Source organism: Herpailurus yagouaroundi, unplaced genomic scaffold (genome assembly GCF_014898765.1).
Source record: "Herpailurus yagouaroundi ecotype Mexico unplaced genomic scaffold, PumYag 160, whole genome shotgun sequence".
NCBI lineage: Eukaryota > Metazoa > Chordata > Mammalia > Carnivora > Felidae > Herpailurus > Herpailurus yagouaroundi.
Window position 1 is genome coordinate 759,918 of NW_024412401.1, and position 14,116 is coordinate 774,033.

Below are 14,116 nucleotides of genomic sequence, written 5' to 3' on the forward strand. Positions count from 1 at the left end.
CTTACTTTCAATCCTGCATCCCTCTCTTTTGCTAGACAAAAGAGAACTTTAGACCTAGAGTCTATGACGAGTTCCTTAATCACTGATATTGAATCATACCCATGATATTGTATGAATGAGTAAATGTAAACTATAGAATAATATGTAAATTATGTTAATATTTGTACATATACACATAGCTAAAGTTATCCAAATGGTATAAATTAAACAGATTATAGTACTTCTCTCCTAGAGTAGAACTATGTCATACTGAAATACATCATTTTTAGACTATTTTTCCATTCCTGTATGCATGCATGTTCCTCTCTCTCTACACACACACATACACACAGAGCACATCATTTAATCTTAAGTAAAACACAAATCCATGAAAAGTAACACAAGTGGCACACAGAATTGCCAAAATTGTGACATTAAGAAAAGTCAAAGTAGGCATGAGAAAAAAATGTTAGAGATGAATTATATTGCAATAAATATTTTAGTATTTTAAGTAAATGATCAAAAGAGAGTATACAAGCATTATTTGCCTATAATCTTTATTTGTTTTGATTTATTTACGGTATATAGGGTTCCTCTAAGAAGAAAGCAATATTAAAACTAGACAGCTTCATAGACATCCATCTTTAAGTTCATAAAATATGAAGTTGTTAAATCAGAATCACAAGATCATTAATCTCACCCAATACCACAAATGGCAATGGTGAAAATATACAGGCAATCACAAGAAATAAGCAAATAATTTCTCTGCTGTAGAATTCTGATCATGTTAGCTTATGCTCCAAATAAAATGTTGTTTTTTTCTTCTGCACTAAAATGTTTGGTTTTAGGTTTAACACGCAAAGTTATCTTCAAATAAATACATGGAGGTAGTTTGACACAGGTAGCTTTTCAGTTTGGGAACAACTAATTTTCATTAGTTAAAACTCTATTAATTTTTCAATATATGATCTAGCCTTCATTTTTATATTCAATTATACGAAATTTAATTGTTAACATTTTATTTCCTTAAAATATATTGTCATTTTCACTCAAAAATGGGGAAAGTAGATATATATAATAGCATCTCCTATGCTACTTCTTAAACTGTAAATCAGCAAAATATTATTTAAGGTTTGAGAATTACTCAAAGATCATCTCTGAGACTACTAATATAGTATATAACACCTCTAGTGGATAAATGTATGCCATATAAATAAACACTACTATCAGTTTATAATTTTACATACAGTAAAACTCATAATAGTTTGAATAAGCTTTATCCTAACATCTGAGCTGATGCCAGAAAGTAAAATATCTTAACACTATACTTTTAAATTGCCCAGTGTCAACAACATCACATTTCATAGAAAACTGTATTTATTGCCTCCAGTAGTTATATTTTTACCAGCCTGCTCTTTCTCTGCCATTTGGAGTAAATAGGCTTTCTTAACACTCAGCTACAGTGCAGCACAAATCTTGGCGCCCCTATAAAGTATCCATTTTTCAAGCCTATGAAATATTATTTGCTGCTGTTAATTCCCAGACTCAACTACCACCAGAAATGTTTGAAAGCCAGGAAGAATGACTGAATTACAGAATTTTGTTTAATGTAGCTATCAAATACAATATCATTTTACATCCAGAGACTGGAATAGCCTATATAGTTTGTTTATGAATAGGTGACAAGAAGCAGAGTGCCAATATGGAAACAGTACAGGCAAAGCGGAAAACTGAGTTTAAAATGTGATTCTGACAATTAGCAGCCGTATGACAAAGAAAATCTACTATAAACATTTGTGTACCAGGTTTTGTTTAAATATATTTTTAAAATTATTTTAGATATGTAAAAGTGGAACTGTTGGATCTGGTGGGTTTTTTTTTTAATTATTTAAAAATCACAGAAGTGATTTCCACAGGATTACCATTTTATATTCCTACTAGCAATATATGAGGGTTCCAATTTCTCCTTGCCAAGACTTGTTATTTTCTGGGTTTTTAATTATGGTTATCCTAGTGAGTATTAACTTATATCTAATTGTGGTTTGAATTTGTATTTCCCAAATGAAAAACCATTTTTAGCATATTTTCATGTGCTTAGTGGCCATTTGTATATCTTCTTTGGAGAAATGTCATTTCAACTCTTTCTCCATTTTTCTACTTGGGTTTTCATTTTGTTATTGAGTGGAATAGTGCTTTATGGAGTCTGAATACTAAACCATTATTAGATACATGATTTGCAAATGTTCTCTACTGTCCTGTAGGTTGTCTTTTCACTCTTCATAGTAATTGATCTCTTTTTAATGTTGTTGTTGTGCTTTTGGTGATATAGCTTAGGAAATCATTGCCAAATCCAAGATCATGAAGAATTACTCCTTTCCTCTAGAAATATTATACTTCTAGCTTTCTTATATTTATACTTTTGATTAATTTTTAGTTAATTTTTGAATGTGAAGTGAGGTGGTTCATTCGTTTACTTGTAGTTATCCACTTTTCCCAACATTGGATTTCCCTGATGAATAGAGATATTGAACAGTTTTCATACTTGTTGTCCATTTGTATTTGGCCATTCTTGTCATAAATATCAAGATTTCAATCTACTTTATGACTAAATAATATTACATTGTGTGTGTATATGTACAATTATTATATTTGTTTTTTAATTTTTTTAATGTTTATTTATTTTAATAGAGAACGATACAGAGTGCAGGTGGGAGAGGGGCAGAGAGACAGGGGTACACGGAATCTGAAATAGGCTCCAGGTTCTGAGCTGTCAGCACAGAGCCTGACATGGGGCTCAAACTTACGAACCGCAAGATCATGACCTGAGCTAAAGTCAAACACTTAATCAACTGAGGCTCCAGGGAGCCCCACAAATATTATATAATTATATATATACACACACCACATCTTTCATCCATCAGTGGACACTTAAGGTTTTTTCTATATGTTGGCTGTTGTAAATAATGCTGCAATAAGCAAAGGGTTCATAGAGTTTTTGAGTTACTATTTTGTTTTCTTTCTTTCTCCCTTCCTTCTTTCCATTCTTCCTTCCTTCCTTCCTTCCTTCCTTCCTTCCTTCCTTCCTTCCTTTCCTTCCTTTCTTTCTTTCCTTCTTTCCTTCTTTCCTTCTTTCTTTCTTTTTTCTTTTTCTTTTTCTTTTTCTTTTTCTTTTTCTTTTTCTTTCTTTTTCTTTTTCTTTCTTTGACAGATTTCCAGAAGCGGATTGGTGGGTCATATGGTAGTTCTATTTTTAAATTTTGAAGAAACATAATTTTTTTTCCATAATGGATGCACCACTTTATGTTCCTACCATAGTGCACAGCGTGCAAAGCTTCCCCTTTTCTCCCCATCCTCACCAACACTTGTTATGTCTTGTTTTTATTTTTATTTTTTGTAGTAGACATTCTAACAGTTGTGATGTGATATCTCATTGTGGTTTTGATTTAGTTTCTCCTGATGATGAGCAATGTTGAACATCTTGTTATATGCCTGTTGGCCATATACACATGAGTTCTAGAAAATTGTCTATTATGATTCTCTGACCATTTATAAATCAGATTGTTTGCTATTGAGTTTATGAGTGTTTTATAAATTTTGACATTAACTCCTTATCAGATATATGTTTTACATTTTTTTTTCATTTAGTATGTTGCCATTGCATTTTGTAGATGACGTTGCTTTGCAGGAGATTTTTAGTTTGATGTGGTCTCATTTATATATTTTTGCTTTCGTTTTATTTAGGTGTCAGATTCAATAAATCAACATCAGGATCTATGTCAGAAAGTTTACTGTCTATATTTTCTTCTAAGATTTTTATGGTTTTAGGTCTTTTTGTTCAAGTCTTAAATCAATTTGGCTTAATTTTTGTGTGTGTAAAATGTTATATAGTCATCCAATTTACCCACACCATTTACTAAAGAGACTGTCCTTTCCCCATCGTATATTCTTGGCTCCTTTATTGTAAATTAATTTACTGTATATTAGTGGGTTTATTTCTAGGCTTATTATTCTGTTCTATTGATGCTGGTGTCATTTTTTATGCCAATACCATGCTGTTTGAATAACAATAGTTTTATAACGTAGAGTGAAATCAGGGAGCATGGAACCTCCAGTTTTGTTCTCTCTTCTCATTATTGTTTTGGTTATTCAGGGTTTTTAGTGTTTCCATACAAATTTGAGGATAGTGTTTAGGTCTTTGCTTTCTTTCAATGAAATATTATAGTTTTGTTGTAGAGACTTTTCCTTCATTAAATTTATTCCTTCATTAAATTAATTATTTTTGATGATACGGTGAATGAGATATTTCTTTCATTTCCTTTTAAAATGTTATATTATTAGTGTATGAAAATGCAACTGATTTATATATATTGATTTTATGGAATCTGTTGATTAGTTCTGACAGTTTTTTTGTGGAATCTTGAGGGTTTTCTATATATAATATCATGTCATATGCAACGGTAACCATTTTATTTCTTCTTTTCCAATTTGGATGCCTTTCATTTCTTTTTCTTGCCTAATTTCTCTGGCTAGGATTTCCAATACTATGTAAAATGAGGAGAGCAAACATCCTTGTGTTCTTTCTGATCTTAGAGGAAAAGCTCTCAGTTTTTCACTGTTGAGTATGATGTTTGCTGTTGGCTTGTCATATATGGCCTTTATTATGCTAAGCTATTTTTCCTCTATAACCACTTTACTGAGAGTTTTTATCATAGATGAATGTTGAATTTTGTCAAATGATTTTCTACATCTACTGAGATAACCATATGATTTTTATTTCTCATTTTGTTAACATGTTATATCACATTGATTGACTTGCAGATAATGAATCATCTTTGCATTACTGAAGTAAATCCCACTTGACTATGGTGTATGATTTTTTTATATATAGTTGGATTTGTTTGCTAATGTTTTGTGGAGGATTTTTACATCTATGTTCACCAGAGATATTGGCCTATAATTTTCTTCTTGTAATATCTATGTCTGATTTTGATTTCAGGGTATGCTGGCGTCATAAAATGAGTTTGGAAGTGCTCCTCATTTTTTTCTTGTCTTTATGAGTATGAGAAGGAATGGTATTAATTCTTCTTTGAATGTTTCATAGAATTTATCAGGAAAGCCATCTGTTCCTGGATTTTATTTGTTGGCAGATTTTGATTACTGATTCAATACCCTTACTAATAATCAGTCTGTTCAATTTTCTATTTATTTATGATTCAGTATTAGTAGGCTGTATGTTTCTAAGAATTTATACATTTCTTAAGGTTTTCAAATATTTTGCTGTATAGCTGTTCTTGTGGTCTCTTATAATCCATTCTATCTCTGGCTTTCCCCCAAAGATCAGGAACATGACAGGGATGTCCACTTTCATCACTGTTGTTTAAGATAGTGTTGGAAATCCTAGCATCAGCAATCAGACAAAATGAAATAAAAGCATCAAAATTGGCAAAGATGAAGTCAAACTTTCACTTTTCACAGATGACATAATACTTTATGTGAAAAACCCAACAGACTCCACCTAAAGTCTGCTAGAACTGATACATGAATTCAGCAAAGTCTCAGGGTATAAAATCAATATACAGAAATTGGTTGCATTTTTATACACCAATAATGAGGCAACAGAAAGAGAAATAAACAAATTGATCCCATTCAGAATTGTGCCAAGAACCATAAAATACCTTGGAATAAACCTAACCAAAGATGTAAAAGATCTGTATGCTGAAAACTATAGAAAGCTTATGAAGGCAATTGAAGAAGACACAAAGAAATGGAAAAATATTCTATGCTCATGGATTCGAAGAATAAATATTGTTAAAATGTTAATACTACCCAAAGCAATCTATGCATTCAATGAAATCCCAATCAAAATTGCACCAGCATTCTTCTCAAAGCTAGAACAAGCAATCCTAAAAATTTGTATGGAACCACAAAAGACCCCGAATAGCCAAAGTGATACTGAAGAAGAAAACCAAAGAGGAAGGCATCACAATCCCAGACTTTAGCCTCTACTACAAAGCTGTAATCATCAAGACAGTATGGTATTGGCACAAAAACAGACACATAGGCCAATGGAATAGAATAGAGACCCCAGAATTGGACCCACAAATATATGGTCCACTAATCTTTGACAAAGCAAAAAACAGTATCAAATAGAAAAAAGATAGTCTTTTTAACAAATGGTGCTGGGAGAACTGGACAGCAACATGCAGAAGAATGAACTAGACCACTTTCTTACAGCATACAAAAAAAAAATTCAAAATGGATGAAGAAACTGAATGTGAGACAGGAAACCATCAAAACCCTAGAGGAGAAAGCAGGAAAATACCTCTCTGACCTCAGCTGCAGCAATTTCTCACTTGGAACATCTACAAAGGCAAGGGAATTAAAAGCAAAAATGAACTATTGGGACCTCATCAAGAAAAAAGTTTCTGCACTGCAAAGGAAACAATCAACAAAACTAAAAGTCAACCGACAGAATGGGAAAAGATATTTGCAAATGACATATTGGACAAAGGGTTAGTATCCAAAATCTATAAAGAACTCACCAAACTCATCTGAAAAACAAATAATTCAGTGAAGAAATGGGCAGAAGACATGAATAGACACTTCTCTAAAGAAGACATCTGGATGGCCAACAGGCACATGAAAAGATGCTCGATGTCACTCCTCATCAGGGAAATACAAATCAAAAACACACTGAGATAACACCTCACACCAGTAAGAATGGCTAAAATGAACAAATCAGGAGACTATAGATGCTGGAGAGGATGTTGAGAAACGGGAACCCTCTTGCACTGTTGGTGGGAATGCAAACCGGTGCAGTCCCTCTGGAAAACTGGAGCTTCCTCAAAAAATTAAAAATAGATCTACCCTATGACCCAGAAATAGCACTGCTAGGAATTTACCCAAGGGATACCGGAGTACTGATGCATACGGGCACTTGTACCCCAATGTTTATAGCAGCCCTTTCAACAATAGCCAAATTATAGAAAGAGCCTAAATGTCCATAAACTGATGAATGGATAAAGAAATCGTGGTTTATAAATACAATGGAATACTACTTGGCCATGAGAAACAATGAAATCTGGCTATTTGCAGCAACGTGGATTGAACTGGAGGGTATTGTGCTAAGTGAAATAATTCAGGCAGAGAAAGACAGATACCATATGTTTTCACTCATGTGGCTCCTGAGAAACTTAACAGAAGACCATGGGGGAGGGGAAGGGGAAAAAAAAAGTCACAGAGAGGGAGGGAGGCAAACCATAAGAGACTCTTAAATACTGAGAACAAACTGAGGGTTGATGGGGGGGTGAGGGAGAGGGGAAAGTGGGTGACGGGCATTGAGGAGGGCACCTGTTGGGAAGAGCACTGGGTGTTGTTTGGAAACCAATTTGACAATAAATTATATTGAATAAAAAAATAATCCTTTATCTGTGTGATATCATTGTAATTTCTTTTATTTCTGGTTTTATTTACTAGAGCCCTCTATTTTCTTGGTGCATCTAACTAAAGTCTCATCCTTTTGCTTGTCTTTTCAAAGAAAAAGCTCTTCGTTTTACTGATCTTTCCTATTATGTTTTTAGTCTCTAATTTAATTTTTTTCTGATTGTATCTTTGTCATTGCCTTCTTCCTCCTAACTTTGAGTTTCATTTGTTCCTTTTCTACTTGAGGTTAGGTTAGGTTGCGTATTTGAGATTTTTTCTTATTTCTTGAGGTAGGCATTTACTGTTATAAACTTCCCTCTTAGAAATGCTTTTGCTGCATGCCACAAAATTTGATATATTGTATTACCACTTTCATTTCTCTCAAAATATTTTTTTATTTCTTCTTTAGCCCATGGTTGTTCAGAAGCATATTGTTTAATCTGTACACACTTGTTAATTTTTGAGTTTCCTTCTCAAAACTGATTTTTATTTTCATGCCATTATAGTGATAAAAGATGCCAGATATCATTTCAGCCCTCTTAAAATTTTTAAGACTTGTTTTGTGGCCTGACATATTATCTGTTCTGTAGAATGTTCTATAGCCACTTACAAATGTACATTGTTTCCTTTGGATGCAACATTCTGTATAAAGTCAAACTGGTCTAAGGGATCATATAAGGCTGAAGTTGCCTTATCTAGTTTCTGTCTAGATGATATATCAATTGATGTAAGTGTGGTATTAAAGTCCCTTATTATCAGGGCACTTGGGTAGCTCAGTTGGTTGAGCATCCAACTTTGGCTCAAGTCATGGTCTCATGGTCGGGCTCTGCGCTGGCAGTCTAGAGCCTGCTTAGGATACTCTCTCCCTCTCTTTCTTTCTCTATCCCTCCTCAGATCCCTCTCTCTCTCTCTCTTTCTCACAAAATAAATAAAATAAAACATTAAACAAAATAAAGTCCCTTACTATTAGTGTATTTCTATTCACCTTTGGGTCTATTAATATTTGCTTTATACATACACACACACATATACACACACAGACACACGTGTGTGTGTGTGTGTGTGTGTGTGTGTGTGTGTGTGTATTCTCCTATTTTAGGTGCATAAATATATACAAATGTTATATCCTCTTGTTGGATTGACCCCTTTATTAGTATGTAATGTCCTGCTTTGTTTCTTATTGCAGCCTTTATTTTAAACTTTATTTTGTCTGATACAAATATGGCTGTCCCAGCACTCTTTGGATTTCTGTTTACATGGAATTTCTTTTTTCACTTTCACTTTCATTATTTGTGGGGCATCACAGCTAACATGAATCTTTTGTAGGCAGTATATAGATGGGTCTTTCTTTTTTTTTTTTTTAATCCATTCAGCCACTCTCTGCCTTTTGATTGGAGAATTGAGTTCACTTACATTTGAGGTAATATTTGATAGGTATGTATAGTCATTTGTTAATTGTTTTCCAGCTGTTTTGTAATTTCTCTTTTTCTTCTTTCTGATTCTCTTCCTTTGTGGTATGACAACTTTCTTTAGTGGTATGCTTAGATTCCTCTCTCTTTGTGTATCTACTTTAGGATTTTGCTTTGTGATTACCATGAGCATACCATAACAAGGTATAAGAGTCTGTTTTAAGTTGATAAAATCTGAAGTTTGATTGTATTCTAAAGATCTACATATTTACTTCTCTGCCCCATGTTTTAAATTTTGATATTACATTTTACATCTTTTTATCTTATAAATGCCTTACCTAATTGTAGTAATAGTTGTTTTTACTATTTTTGTTTTTTAACCTTCATAATAATTTTTTAAGTGTAATACATGACTTTTATTATATATTTACCTTTCTAGTGAGATTCATTCTTCCATATGTTTGTTGTTGTTGTTGTCACTAATTAGCACCCTTTCTTTTCAGCTTAAAGAAATCACTTTAATCCTTACAAGACTGGCTTATTGATGATGAGCTCCTTTACCTTTTGCTTGTCTGGAAAAGTTTACCTCTCCTTTAATTCTGAATAGCTTTGCAGGGTAGAGTATTTTTAGTTAGAAAGTCTTTTTTTTTTTATTTTTGCTTTTCAGCACTTTGTATATATTATGCCAATTCATTCTGCAAAATTTCTGCTGAAAAATCTTCTGATTGTTGTATAAAGGTTCTTTGGATGTAACAAGTTGTTTTTCTCTTGCTGCTTTTTATTTTTTATTTTAGAGAGAGAGATCATGTGGGAAAGAGGGGCAGAAGGAGAGAAAGAAAGAGAGAAGTGGGGGAGGGAAAGAAGGAGAGAGGGAGGGAAAATCTTAAGCAAGCTCCAAACACAGTGTGGAGCCCAACATGAGTCTCAGTCTCATGAGTGTGAGATCATGACCTGAGACAAAATCTGGAGACTGGTGCTCAACCTACTAAGCCACCCAGGCACCCCCCTCTCTTGCTGTTTTTTAAAGTATAGTTGACACACAATGTTACATTAGTTTCAGGTATACAACATAGTGATTTGACAATCTTATTTGCTATGGTATACTTATGGTAACTATGACCTGTAACCATACAATTATTATAATACCATTGACTATATTCCTTATGGTGTTTTTAATGTTCTCATCTTTAAATTTTGATATTTTAATAATCTGTCTTGGTGTGGGTCTCTTTGGATTTATCAAATTTGTGCTTTCTGGGATTCCTAGATCTAGATGCCTGTTTCCTTACCATGGTTAGGAAAATTTTCAACCTTTATGTCTTCAAATAAGTTTTCTATCTCTTTCTCTCTCTCTTCGGGGGACATCTATAATGGGAATGTTAGTCTGCTTGATGTTGTCTCATAAGTCCCTTAAGCTATCCTTATTTTTTATCATTTGTTTTTTTATTTACTCCTCTGATTGGGTGAATTTACTGTTTTGTCTTTGGGTTTACTGATTCTTTTTCCTGCTTGATCGAGTCTGTTGTTGAATCTTTCTAGTGCATTTTTAGTTCCATTCTTGCATTCTTCAACCTTGTGATTTCAGTTAGGTAATTTTTTTCCTTATTTTCTTTATCTTTGTTGAAGTTCTCACAACTTTATTAAATTCATCTATTAACAGTTTTGGGTAGATTTTTCAGGCTTTCTATATAGTATGTTATCTGTAAATAGTCATAGTTTTAGATCCTCCTTCCTGATTTGGATGCCTTTTCTTTCTTTTACTTTCCTCATTGCTGTGGAAAGGACTTCCAATACTATGTTGAATAAATGTGGCAAGATTGGACATCCTTGTCTTGTTGCTACTATTAGAGGAAAAGCTTTCAGATTTGCACCACTGAGTGTGATGTTAGCTGTAGAATTTTCATATATGACAGTTATTATGTTGATGTGCAACCCTTTATATCTCTCTGTTGATATTTTTATCATAAATCGATGTTAGGTTTTCTCAAATGCTTTCTATACATCTATTGAAATGATCATATGATTTTTCTTTCATTTTATTGATGTTATATATCATGTTCACATTGTTTAGCCATTATTGCATCCCTGGAACAAATCCCACTTGATTGTGGTGTGTGAGTGTTTTGATATATCATTGGCTTCAGTTTATTAATATTTGGTTGAGGAATTTTTTTTAGTTTCAACTTATAGGTTTACATAGTGGTATGCTCTGTCTCCCCTTTTTTTGTATGTCATATTTTGTATTTATTTATTTTTTAATGTTTATTTTTGACAGAGAGAGAGACAGAGCATGAGCAGGGGAGGGGCAGAGAGAGAGAGGGAGACACAGAATCCGAAGCAGGCTCCAGGCTCCGAGCTGTCAGCACAGAGCCTGATGCGGGGCTCGAACTCACAGACTGCGAGATCACGACCTGAGCCAAAGTCAGATGCTCAACCGACTGAGCCACCCAGTATGTCATAATCTTAATCTAATTTTTTACTTTGTGGTTACCATGATTCTTACATAAAACTTCTCATAGATAAAACTGTCCATTTTAAGCCAATATCACTTACCTTCTGTTATGTCTACAAAGTCTGTGCCCTTTTGCTCATCCTCTTTATATTTTTGATGTCACAATTTACATTAACAAATTATAATTGTTATATTTTTTAATACTCTTTTCTTTTCACCTTTATATTATAGTCAAGTGATTATCACATCATTCTAACATAGTATTACAGTTTTCTGATACTCTAGAAGAAAATATAGGTAGTAATCCGTTTGATGTAAGACTTACCAACATTTGTCTAGACATTTGTCCTTAGGCAAGAGAAGAAAAGGCAAAAGTAAATTAGTGGGACTACACCAAAAAAAAAAAAAGGTTTGTGCAGCAAAGGTAACCATCAACAAAAGAAAATGACTGCCCACTGAGTGGGAAAAGACATATGCAAATGATATATCCAATAAGAGTTTAATATCCAAAATATATAAAGAACTCAAACAACACCAACAGTTTGTCTAGGCAATGGCAACATAGGTCTGGTAAAGCTCTTCTTTGTCACACTTATAGAAATGCAGAAAGACTATGTAGATGGGCAGCCCCACAAGCCACCAGCAGGCTTGCAGGGTCTAATTCTCTGGGTTACAGGTCAGCTGTAGAACCTCCAACTGAAGGTGTGCAAAATAGTTCCAGGCCAGGAAGTGGCAGATTGTCAGTGACAGAAGGTACCATGTCCAGCCCTTGGTACATATGTTCAAGATCTTATTGATGGGTTCCACACCCGATGAATACAGAGTATAGTCATGGAAGTGAAGGAAGAGATTGGGGAGCTCTTGTCTCAGTCTCTCATACATGATAGCCAGGTGGTCCTTGATATTCAGATCTCCTGATGGTGTGGTAGGGGAAGGGCAAGAGGTCCGAGGGGCTTGGAAAAGTATCAAAGCCCCAGGAAAGGGGCAGGGAGTTCCCTCAAATAGGCTCCTAAGCCCATCCAGGTAGTCGCTATGCATATCACGTCTGGGTCTCTCTTCCCCCTTCCCTGGAGGGAGAACCACCCATGGTGAGCTGAGGGCCTGGATCTGAAGGAGAAGGAGTGGGGGATCTCGAGGGAAGCAACCAGATAGGAGCTGGTGGAGGGGGCCAGGGAAGAGAAGATGGAGAAGTGGTTGTTGTGGACTGGGGCCAAGGGGGGCGGGAATGGTAGAGCCCACAGCTCATCCAAACAAGTGCCCTCCTTAATGGCCATCACCTGTTCAGCCCATCTCCCTACCTACCTTCCCTCCAGTCTCTTATGGTTTGCCTCCCTTTTTTATATCTTATTTTTCCTTCCCTCCCCTATGTTCATATGTTGTAATTCCTAAATTCTACATGTGAATGAAATCATATTTGTCTTTCTCTGACTGACTTATTTCACCTAGGATAATACACTCTAGTTCCTTCCATGTTGTCGCAAATGGTAAGATTTCATTCTTTTTGATCACTGATTTGTATTCCATTGTATAATATAAACATATACCACATCTTCTTGTCAATGCCCTCTTGTATTCTTATCTGCCTCCTTCATTGTCCTCTTCCTGACCCAAGTTATGTAGGTCTGCTGGAGAGAAACTGGTGTCTGCTGCCATGGCCCATACAACTGGTGCAGCCAGACAGACACTTATCACTTTTGCTTTCCAACTATGACATGGGAGAGTTGCTGCTACTGCCAGCAAAATAAAGCCCCTTGCAATGTTGTCCTAGTAAGTGGGCCACCTTGGCAAGTTTACTCTCTCCTCTGTGTCTACGCACATCTCTATCTCATGCAGATGGTGTTTCAGATTCTTCCCTCAGGCAGATTAGAGCTCCTCAAAGTCTCACCCATGGGTATTCATGCAGTTTTTCACTCTTCAGTTTCTATTTTTCCTGATCGTGGCAGATGAGGGTGGGGCAGGCTCACTGACTTCTTCATACTCATAGCCCCCACTGAGGTCCTATCGGCACACTTTCAGATACACAAGTTGGTAGAAACCTCCTGGGTGTCTTATGCAATGTGTATAGACACTTTTATTCAGTTATAGATGCCCATCATTTAGTTGTTAAAGCAGAGAGAGAAGAGGAATGATGCATCACCTTGATGCTGATGTCACTCACCAATAAAGCAATAGCATCTTAATTTTAATAGCTTATAAAAACTCTACTTTTGTAGTCTCCCTTTCCACTTTTTAGTAAATGTTGCTTCTTTGCATATTGTGTATCCACTAGCAAATGTTTGTCCTTTAACTTTTATACTAAGATCAAAAGTAATTTATTCACTATCATTACAATGTTTCATTATTTTGTATTTTTCTATGTGTTTACCTTAGTAGAGTGACATGCTTTCAGATTCTTTTTGCATTGGTATTTAGTTTGTTTTCTTTTCAATTGAAGATATTTCTTAAGCATTTATTGTAAGACAGGTATATTGATGTTGAAATCCCTGTTTTTAGTTGTTTGAAAAAGACTATTTCATCCTCATTTTTAAAAGATAATTTTGGTAGGTATAATATTCTTGGTTTTCAGGGTTTTTTCCCCAATTATTATTTGAAATATATAATCTCAATCTTTCCTGGCCTGCATAAGTTTCCAATTGGCTGAGAAATCCAATGATAGTCTTATGGAGGTGGTGGGGAAGAGGGCCTTGTATGTTTTGAGTCATTTTTCTCTTTTTCAGAAAAGTTTTTGGTCCATGATTTTTGACAATTTTATTATAATTTGTCCAGGTGTTTCCTTTTTTGGACTGATCCTATTTGGAGTTTTATGAACTGCCTGAATCTGGAATTCATTTCCCTTTCAAGATTTGTAAGTTTA

The 14,116-nt window shown here is 34.6% G+C and overlaps 1 pseudogene; it reads right to left on the reverse strand.

Moving 5' to 3' along the window:
* Nucleotides 1–11,808: 11,808 nt before the first annotated feature.
* Nucleotides 11,809–12,536, reverse strand: LOC121035162 (uncharacterized protein C6orf136 homolog; annotated as a pseudogene).
* Nucleotides 12,537–14,116: the final 1,580 nt, after the last annotated feature.